The sequence below is a fragment of the Oryzias latipes genome, chromosome 12, assembly GCF_002234675.1.
Source record: "Oryzias latipes chromosome 12, ASM223467v1".
Lineage (NCBI taxonomy): Eukaryota > Metazoa > Chordata > Actinopteri > Beloniformes > Adrianichthyidae > Oryzias > Oryzias latipes.
In genome coordinates this window covers 14182775-14191106 of record NC_019870.2, presented here as the reverse complement: position 1 = coordinate 14191106, position 8332 = coordinate 14182775, and positions in this window count along the sequence as shown.

The following is an 8332-nucleotide window of genomic DNA, read 5'->3' as shown; positions in this document are numbered from 1 at the left end:
GGCGCCACTGCCAGCCTTTCCTCCGGTTACCACCCCCAATCTAATGGCCAAGCAGAACGGGTAAATCAGGAGCTTGTGGCGGCTCTTCGCTGCCTGGCAGCTCAGAACCCTGCTGACTGGGCCAAGTATCTAGTTTGGATTGAATATGCACATAACTCCCACACTTCATCTGCCACGGGGATCTCCCCTTTTGAAGCCTCTCTTGGTTACTCTCCGCCTCTATTCCCTTCTCAAGAGCTGGATTTGGCAGTGCCCTCGGTGCAACACCATCTCCAGCGCTGCCAACGCGTGTGGACCCAGACCAGGGCTGCTCTACTTCGAACTAAGGAGAGCAACTGCCGTGCTGCCAATCGCCACAGGGTTGTGGGGCCCACGTATCAGGTTGGACAGAAGGTGTGGCTTTCCTCTAAAAACATTCCTCTACAGGCTACTTCTCGCAAGCTGGCTCCCAGATTTATCGGTCCTTACGTCATCGACCGCATCATCAATCCTTCCTGCGTCCGTCTTCGCCTCCCTCCGGCCCTCAAGGTACACCCCACGTTCCATGTTTCTCATCTTAAGCCTGTTCTGGACAGCCCGTTGTGCCCGCCATCCGTCTCCCCTCCGCCCGCCCGTATCATCGGTGGTGCTCCGGCGTTCGATGTGTCTCGCATCTTGGATGTTCGTCGTCGTGGCCGTGGTCACCAGTATGTGGTGGATTGGGAAGGGTACGGTCCCGAGGAACGCTCCTGGGTCTCCCGTTCCCTCATCCTCGACCCTTCCCTCATCACGGACTTCTATCGTGCCCACCCTGATCGGCGTCCGGGACCGCCTGGAGGCGGTCGTTGAGGGGGGGGTACTGTCATGGTGCCTCGGCCTGACTCCTCCCCTTCCCAGCTCTGCTCTGCTCCTGACTCTCAGCTGCAACCTATCTTCTCATCAAGCCTCTGCTCTTCATAAGGAGACCCAGCTCCAGCATTCATCGCCAGTCCGTTAAACCTGATGGTGCTTAGTCACGTTGTGATTCACGTCTGGCTCCCCTAATCTTGTACCTTGCTAATTGAACCTTGTCTCCTCTGCCTCAGGTTAATCTCAAGCCACGAGAGTCCTGAATCAACACCACCTAGAGCAGCGGCTGTCTCTATCTCCAGGCTGACGCCTTCCTGTCTCAAGATCCACAGTCTCAGCCTCCTCAAGAACTCCAGCCACGCCACTCGTCAAGAGCTCCAGCCTCGCCTCCCTCAAGAGCCTATGCCACGCTCCTCGTCAGTTACGCCAGCTACCCTCCACATCTACTATCACGTCTGCTCACTGCCCTGTCTGGATCAGTAAAATAAATCCTACTTACCAACCATTCACCTGTTTTTTCCTTCTGGGTTCCAGCACTTGGGTCCGCTTCGTGTTCTGATCATGACACCACACCTACATGCCTGACAGCTAACGTGGCTTGAACATTAAACACGTGCGAGCAACAACAAGATTAGCCTTAGACGCACTGAAAATATGTGGGGAAAATGCAATGATAGACGTGTTTGAGATGAACCGGATGACCTCGCCTGGAGGGCGGCGATCCGGGGAGGTCCGTGAGATGAAGGCGAATCTGCAGCAACACTGAAGGACAACAGGAAATTGGAGTTGTACTTCACATTCAATGTAGTTTTAATCTGCCTCTCTCCCTCAGTATGATCTGTTATTATATATTTTATATTGATTTTAATGTTTTCTAATGTATGTAGCCTTTTTTTAATCAACTGGTATTTTAAATTATTTTAATTAATCACTCAAGTACAAAAACCATCAGGACACATGTCCCATAATGCATTGTTTTGTAGTCTGTAGGGCAGCTTTCAGTCAGTACAGTACTAAATTTCCAGCTGTGTTCGGGTAGGTTTGGCCCTTGCTCCCACCCCTTTCTCGCGATATTTTTGTGATGATGGACAGGTGATGTTGGAGCAAAAACAAAAATATATGTCTCACACCAGGTGATCTGCACAGCGTTTTGTCCACCTGGGTGATCTCAAACACGCTTATTGTGCATCTTGGCTGCACTTGTTTGGTGTCACCAAGATAAATTTCCATCTCTTTTCTTTACTATTTGTACTGTCATGACAGCGATGGTGCTGTCAGTTTACCTTGTTGTTGCATCTTCAAAAGTGCAGTATAAAATGTGACACTGAATTTCAAACATTATTAGTAATACAGTGGAAATGAGTAGGTTTGGTTTGTATGTTGATTTACGTTATGCGCCCCTAAATTTTCTGGTTGTGCCCCTAAAATTTTCAGTTGGGGGCCACAGTGCTCCTAGTGAAAAAAGTTAGTCTGGAGCCCTAAAGGTGCTTTCATATTGCACTCTGCTGTCCGTGCGGTGAACTCTTGAAAATGTGAAAATTGCGGGTTTTTTCGTCTGAGCTGCATCAGCGCGGTGTAGTGGTTGCGTATTGAAAGATTTAAGAGCGGAGTTCATTCATGATCTACCAGCAACACCAAATGAGACATGTGATGTTACAGCACCAATAGACATTGATGTATCTCAAGATGTTTTAGCAGAGAAGGAATTTGAATGTAGATTCAATCAAGCATAGACTAGTCTATGATTATGCTGTTTTCAGCTAAAAATAATCAATCCTGTGTTGTTTTCTAGGACATAGTTTCTGCAGAGCAGCAGTGGTTTAATCACAATTTGCCTTTGAGTTGTGGGTCGGAGTGTTGGTGTGGCGCTACCCTGTCTCCTCTTCCTCTGTTTTGGCACGTCCAGAGTATTTTCTACTTACAAATAAGTTATTTTTCAAACTGTATTTTTTTGCCTGATCCTGATTCACAGCTTTTTAAATAAATTAAAAAAGCTCAGAAATGCAATTTTAAGCTTAAATTTCTTCAAATAAGTCCTCCATCATTGGAGAAACGCTACAAAAACATGTTAAAAACACCAAAAACACAATTTTCATTAGAACACAAATGTCTACAGTAAGAAACAATTGAATATAACAGTTTTCTTTACAATAAGTACGGGGAAAATGTAATTTCCTCATTATCTCTATTAAACAAATGTGCTTTTCAAGTGTAACATGTGGAGAGAAAATACAAGGTGAGTTTTGCTGGATCCAAATCTCATTTTTGCTGGATCCAAACCTCAAATTGAGACTTTAGTAGCTAATAATGTGTCATCAATTGTAAGTTAATAATTGTACAAACAACAAAACCTACATAAAATGTTGCAGCAATGATTTAATTGCCATGCTGTTTATAAACATGTTTTCACTTTTGTTGCAGAATTTTTGTATCTCTCAGAGAAGGAGCGTCTCCTATGGGCAAATGACAGACATTTCAGCCTGTTATTTCATTATACTGACATGTTGTTTCCTCTTTTACTTTGATGCCAATCCTTTTTTTTCTCTCCGCTTCCTTAGAGAAAGGCCATCAAGACATCCAAATACAATGTCATTACCTTCCTGCCTCTTAATCTGTTCATGCAGTTCACCAGGCTTTCTAAAGTGTACTTTCTGTTGCTTCCTATACTTCAGGTAGATACATGTTTCCTTATTATGCAAAGATAAATATTTGTGTGTGAGTGTGTGGGGTGTGTGTGTGTGATGATTTTACAAAGTGAGCTACTACATGTGTTTGTTTTGCATCTAATCTAAGCTCACTCTACTTTTTTTCCCCAAACATTATAGAATGTAACAATTCAATACAAAACAATGTTAAACAGCAACAACAAAGGAACAAGCCAGTGGGTTATTATTACATTTTACGCAGATATATTTAAACTGACACACAGATCAGCGCGCCCCCTGGTGGTTTTTCACCGCGATGATCATAAATCCGACACCGTCACTGAAGAGAGACTGAAGCATGTCAGAGATGTGGAAGACATGGCAGGAATAGATAGGAATATGTTAGATGGAGTAATGGGTGGAATTAGTAGTATGGACAGCAAGATATTTCATGAATGCATTGATGATGAAACTGTATGCACTAAGCTTTAAGCTGAATTTCAAAGAATCAAAGGCAACTCCAAATACCTGAATCTCAGACTCAAATGCAGTATAATGTCAAAGTACTTAATTTTGTTTTTCTTTACAACACTGTAAGCAGTAAAGTATTTCTAGTTAGCTGAATGATCTCAGTAATTTAATTTTATTGAATTTTTCAATTATTTAATTTAATTAAGTAACTAAAAGTAACTAAAAAGTAAATGTAACTTTGCAACAGTAACAAAAAGCAGAACCTCAAGGCAGTCAGAACAAAAAAGTAAATAAAATTTCTTAACTATTGATTACGAACAAATGTCAAATAGCAGTGATTAAAAGCAGCATGAAAACTTATTAACTAGTGTTACCTACTACACTGCAGTGCTCTCTTCAAAACATCTGAAACAGACTAGAGCAGATTTAAGTTTGATATGGTCTATTTTCAGTCATTGAAAAAGTGTATAAATAAGTGCTAGATGTCACCAGAATGCACCAGATAGCACCATATTAAAATTTTCCGGGGCGGCATGCCTCCATCAGCAGGCTTTCTAATGCCTGCTGATGGAGAGGGGGTCACTGAACAAGATCTTATCCATAATGGACAACCCAGACGAATCCTCTCCACCTTGTTCTGGGCAAACAGTGGAGCTCCTTCTCTAGGAGGCTCAGAAAAGCTCCGCTCAAAAACTTCCAGGTACCGGAAATCCTTTCTACCCAACACAATTCAACTCTACAATAACTCAGTGTAGCAGATGACTTTTGCACATTTTTACCGGTTTGTAAATAGTCTTTAAATTATATCGCCTTATTTGTTTACATTTCTGCTACATTTTTGTTTTTTATAGTATTGTTTTTATACTATTTTATTTTCTCTTATGTTTACTGCTGTGGTAACGCACAAATTTCCCACATGTGGGATCATTAAAGTACTTCTGATTCTTTCCACATACTCCAGGGATTATTGGACGTAAAATGTCCCTGGATTTTCTGAATGTATGCAGCCATGGCCCTCTTCACCCCAGAGTACAGCTCCCTTCTCGCTGTTGAATGCCACCTTGTCACCAGACCGGAATGCAGCATTCCTGTCTTCAGTAAAGACCACACCTCTGTGTTCATCCAGGGTTTTTGGTTGGGGCAATCCATTACAGGCCTGGCACTGGTGACGTCCTCTGTGCACTTCCTGATGTAGCCGAGGTAGCCTGATTTATTTTCTCCTGGTCCACCTCCCCCTCATGCAAAGCTTCCTCCCTGAAGATCTGCCATTCTGTGTAATGGAAAGTCTCGAAGAACTAGGGCAGCCTCACTGGGCCACACTGTGGTGGTCTCTGTGTTGGTGCCTGGCGTGTGAGGAGAGAGGATTGAGATGTGATCAGAGAAGTCCAAATGGGAATGGGGGACAACTCAGTATGCGTTTTGTTTTTGTTGGTGTAGACACTTTCCAGAGTGTTAATTCCCCGTGTTGGAACGATGATATGCTGGTGGAACTCGGGCAAAACGACTGTCAGGTTTAAATGGTTAGTCTCCTGCAACCACGTAAAATGCCTCCAGGTGCTTATGCTGGAGCGAGCTGATGTTGTTGCGGAGCTCCGTTAGTGCTTTATTAGCATTAGCACCTGGTGGGATGTAAACAGCCATGACAATCACCGCCGTAAAACTCACGAGGCAGATAGTGAGGCCGGCATTTAACATTCATATGCTCTATCGCCATGAAGCAGTGGCTGTTCACCAGTGTGCAGTTTGTACACCAACCCATGTTGATATAGATGCACAATCCACCCCCACAAGTTTTCCAGCCAAACGTTAAGGTCCGCCCAGAACGGAAGCCACCCATCGAACTGGAAGGCTGTGTCCGGCATGTTGTCATTCAGCCACGTTTTTGTGCGACAACTCACTGCAGAGTTCCTAATCTCACTGGAAGCCCCTGGCCTCAGTGGAAGCATGTCCATCTTATTGTCCAGGGAGTGGACATTGGCCTGGAAAAAAGACTAAATCTGTGGTCTTCCTGCATTAGCCTTTAGCCAGGCTAGCATTCCATCCCATTTACCCCTCCTTTGTTTCTGCGCACACCGCTTCCTCTTGCTCTCTGTTTAGCGTACATCATTCCGCCACCTCTGAGCCCTTAAGAGATGCAGCCTGCCCAGTAGGGGCCCAGTAGTCCAGGGCCCGCTATTCTTGGTGTTGTGCTCGTTATGGTCATCATTTCTGACCGGCTACATTATATATGCTTCTTAACACTGGCAGTCTCTACGAACCTGACCAAAGAGTCTGCTTACAAATGATAGTCAGCTAAAATAGTAGTGGAAACGGTGTTGGTGCCGGGAGCATGAAAAGCCGCTGCACCACTGTCCACCATGATCTTGCATGTCCAATGGAAGGGTGGTGGTTGCACCATGGAGGGTACAGCAGCCATGTCCATGTCAACTTCATCATTATCATATCAACAATGTGGGGGCGCTGGTGTTGCGAGTGGCAACATGGAGGCCTCACTCCTAGCTGAGTGTGGAGAGTCTCACATCTGTTGGAGGTTGTCTTTGGGATTGGAGAACTGTCCTCGGTTTCTTCAGTTCTTCAGTTCTGCTGCTGGGCCATCATCATTATCAGTTTTCTAGTCTGGTTCCACTTCTTCATCCTTCACCGCTTGACATCTAGTTCGGATTACGGGTCATGCGTTGCCCCTCTTAGGACCTTTGCGGCTTGGCACCTTTGGAATTTCTTTGTTTTTAAATGCGTTTCATGTCATCTCTGCTCAGTTCAAGTCTGTAAGTCCTTCCAGGTCTCTCCCTAAGTGCTGCAGAGACCTTATAAAGAGCTTCACCGGTTTGAGACGTCAGGGACACTATACGTCCCGTCCCCCTTTGTAGCCAGACTTGGGATTTGTCTACAGCGGTGGGTGACCCTTCAGGAAACTTACAGAGTTTACAATGAGACAGGTGGATCCAGCTAGGTCAATTAGCTATTTTTACCACTGTTGGTGTGGTCAGTAGTACGTGATAACAGCCTTTAGGATGAAACCCGTTCTTAAGCTTAATTATTGTTACCAGTGCATTATTTATTACTTGAATCAGTTTGTTCTCCTGCAATGCAACACGGGAGTCTGCTACTCTTTTGAATTTCTTTGTTTTGTAACATTTTAGTCTTGCATTCTATGTAAGAAACATCAGTTATTTCGGTAGGTTTAGCAAACAAAAAACATACGGCTGGATCCAAATGCAGCAGCTTATTTAGCTCAGCTAAAAGTCCACAAAGTTAAATCAAGGTCAGGCAGGCAGGGGTCAATAACAGGCAATAAAGCATCAGAGGAGAGACGGGGTAGTCATCATCCAAGCGAGAGTCAGGGCAGACGGCAGGGGGGTCTGACACTGGGGTGGAGACCTCTGTATAAACATTGGAATAAGGAAGTTTGCCGGATATTTGAAGTTTGCCTGGCCTTTTAGACTTTATTCACATGGTTTTGATTTGTTTTTGGATTAACACATTTTTAGTTTGTCTCTACTTGTTTATTATATTGTTATTAAGAATAGATACTGTTTGATCTCTATTCTTGTGAATTTGTCACTCGGAATTGAGTTTTTTGGGACAGTTTCAACTTAATTGTAGAGTAACTGGGTGATCTCAAACACACTTATTGTGCATCTTGGCTGCACTTGTTTGGTCTCACCAAGATAAATTTCCATCCATTTTGTTTAGTATTTGTACTGTCATGACAGCGATGGTGCTGTCAGTTTACCTTGTTGTTGCATCTTCAAAAGTGCAGAATAAAATGTCACACTGAATTTGAAACAGCACATTGTAATTTCTGCATCTATTATTAAAGTATTTATTAGTAATACAGTGGAAATGAGTAGATTTGGTTAGCATGTTGATTTACGGTATGCGCCCCTAAATTTTCTGGTTGCGCCCCTAAAATTTTCAGTTAGGGGCCACAGTGTTCCTAGTGAAAAAAGTTAGTCTGGAGCCCTGAATACATTTTTAAAAAAGCTTTTGGACTGTCTTGTGTATTTATAATGTCCACAGAAAGAAAAAGGTTATATTTTCTATCTTAATTTGTAATTTGTTCCGTGATTTGCTGCTGTGTTTCCGTATTTGTTCATTTGCACTGGGAGTTGTTGTTGTTGTATCTTAAATGTAAACGGGTTTTGCACCTTTCGGCCACCGTATTTTCTTCTATGTCAGTTTCCAGCATTTAAGATAGTTCTGCGAATGTCAAAATTTTGTATTCCAATCGAACGTGTGACGGATGTAGACATTTGTTATACCTGGAAACATTTTTTCCAGAGTCCATGTTCACAGTTCAGTTCTAATCCAATCTTTGAACAGATTAAATAGATTTTGCAAAAGTACACACAGCTACAGCTGTAATGGGCTTGGAGCGAAATGTCGAA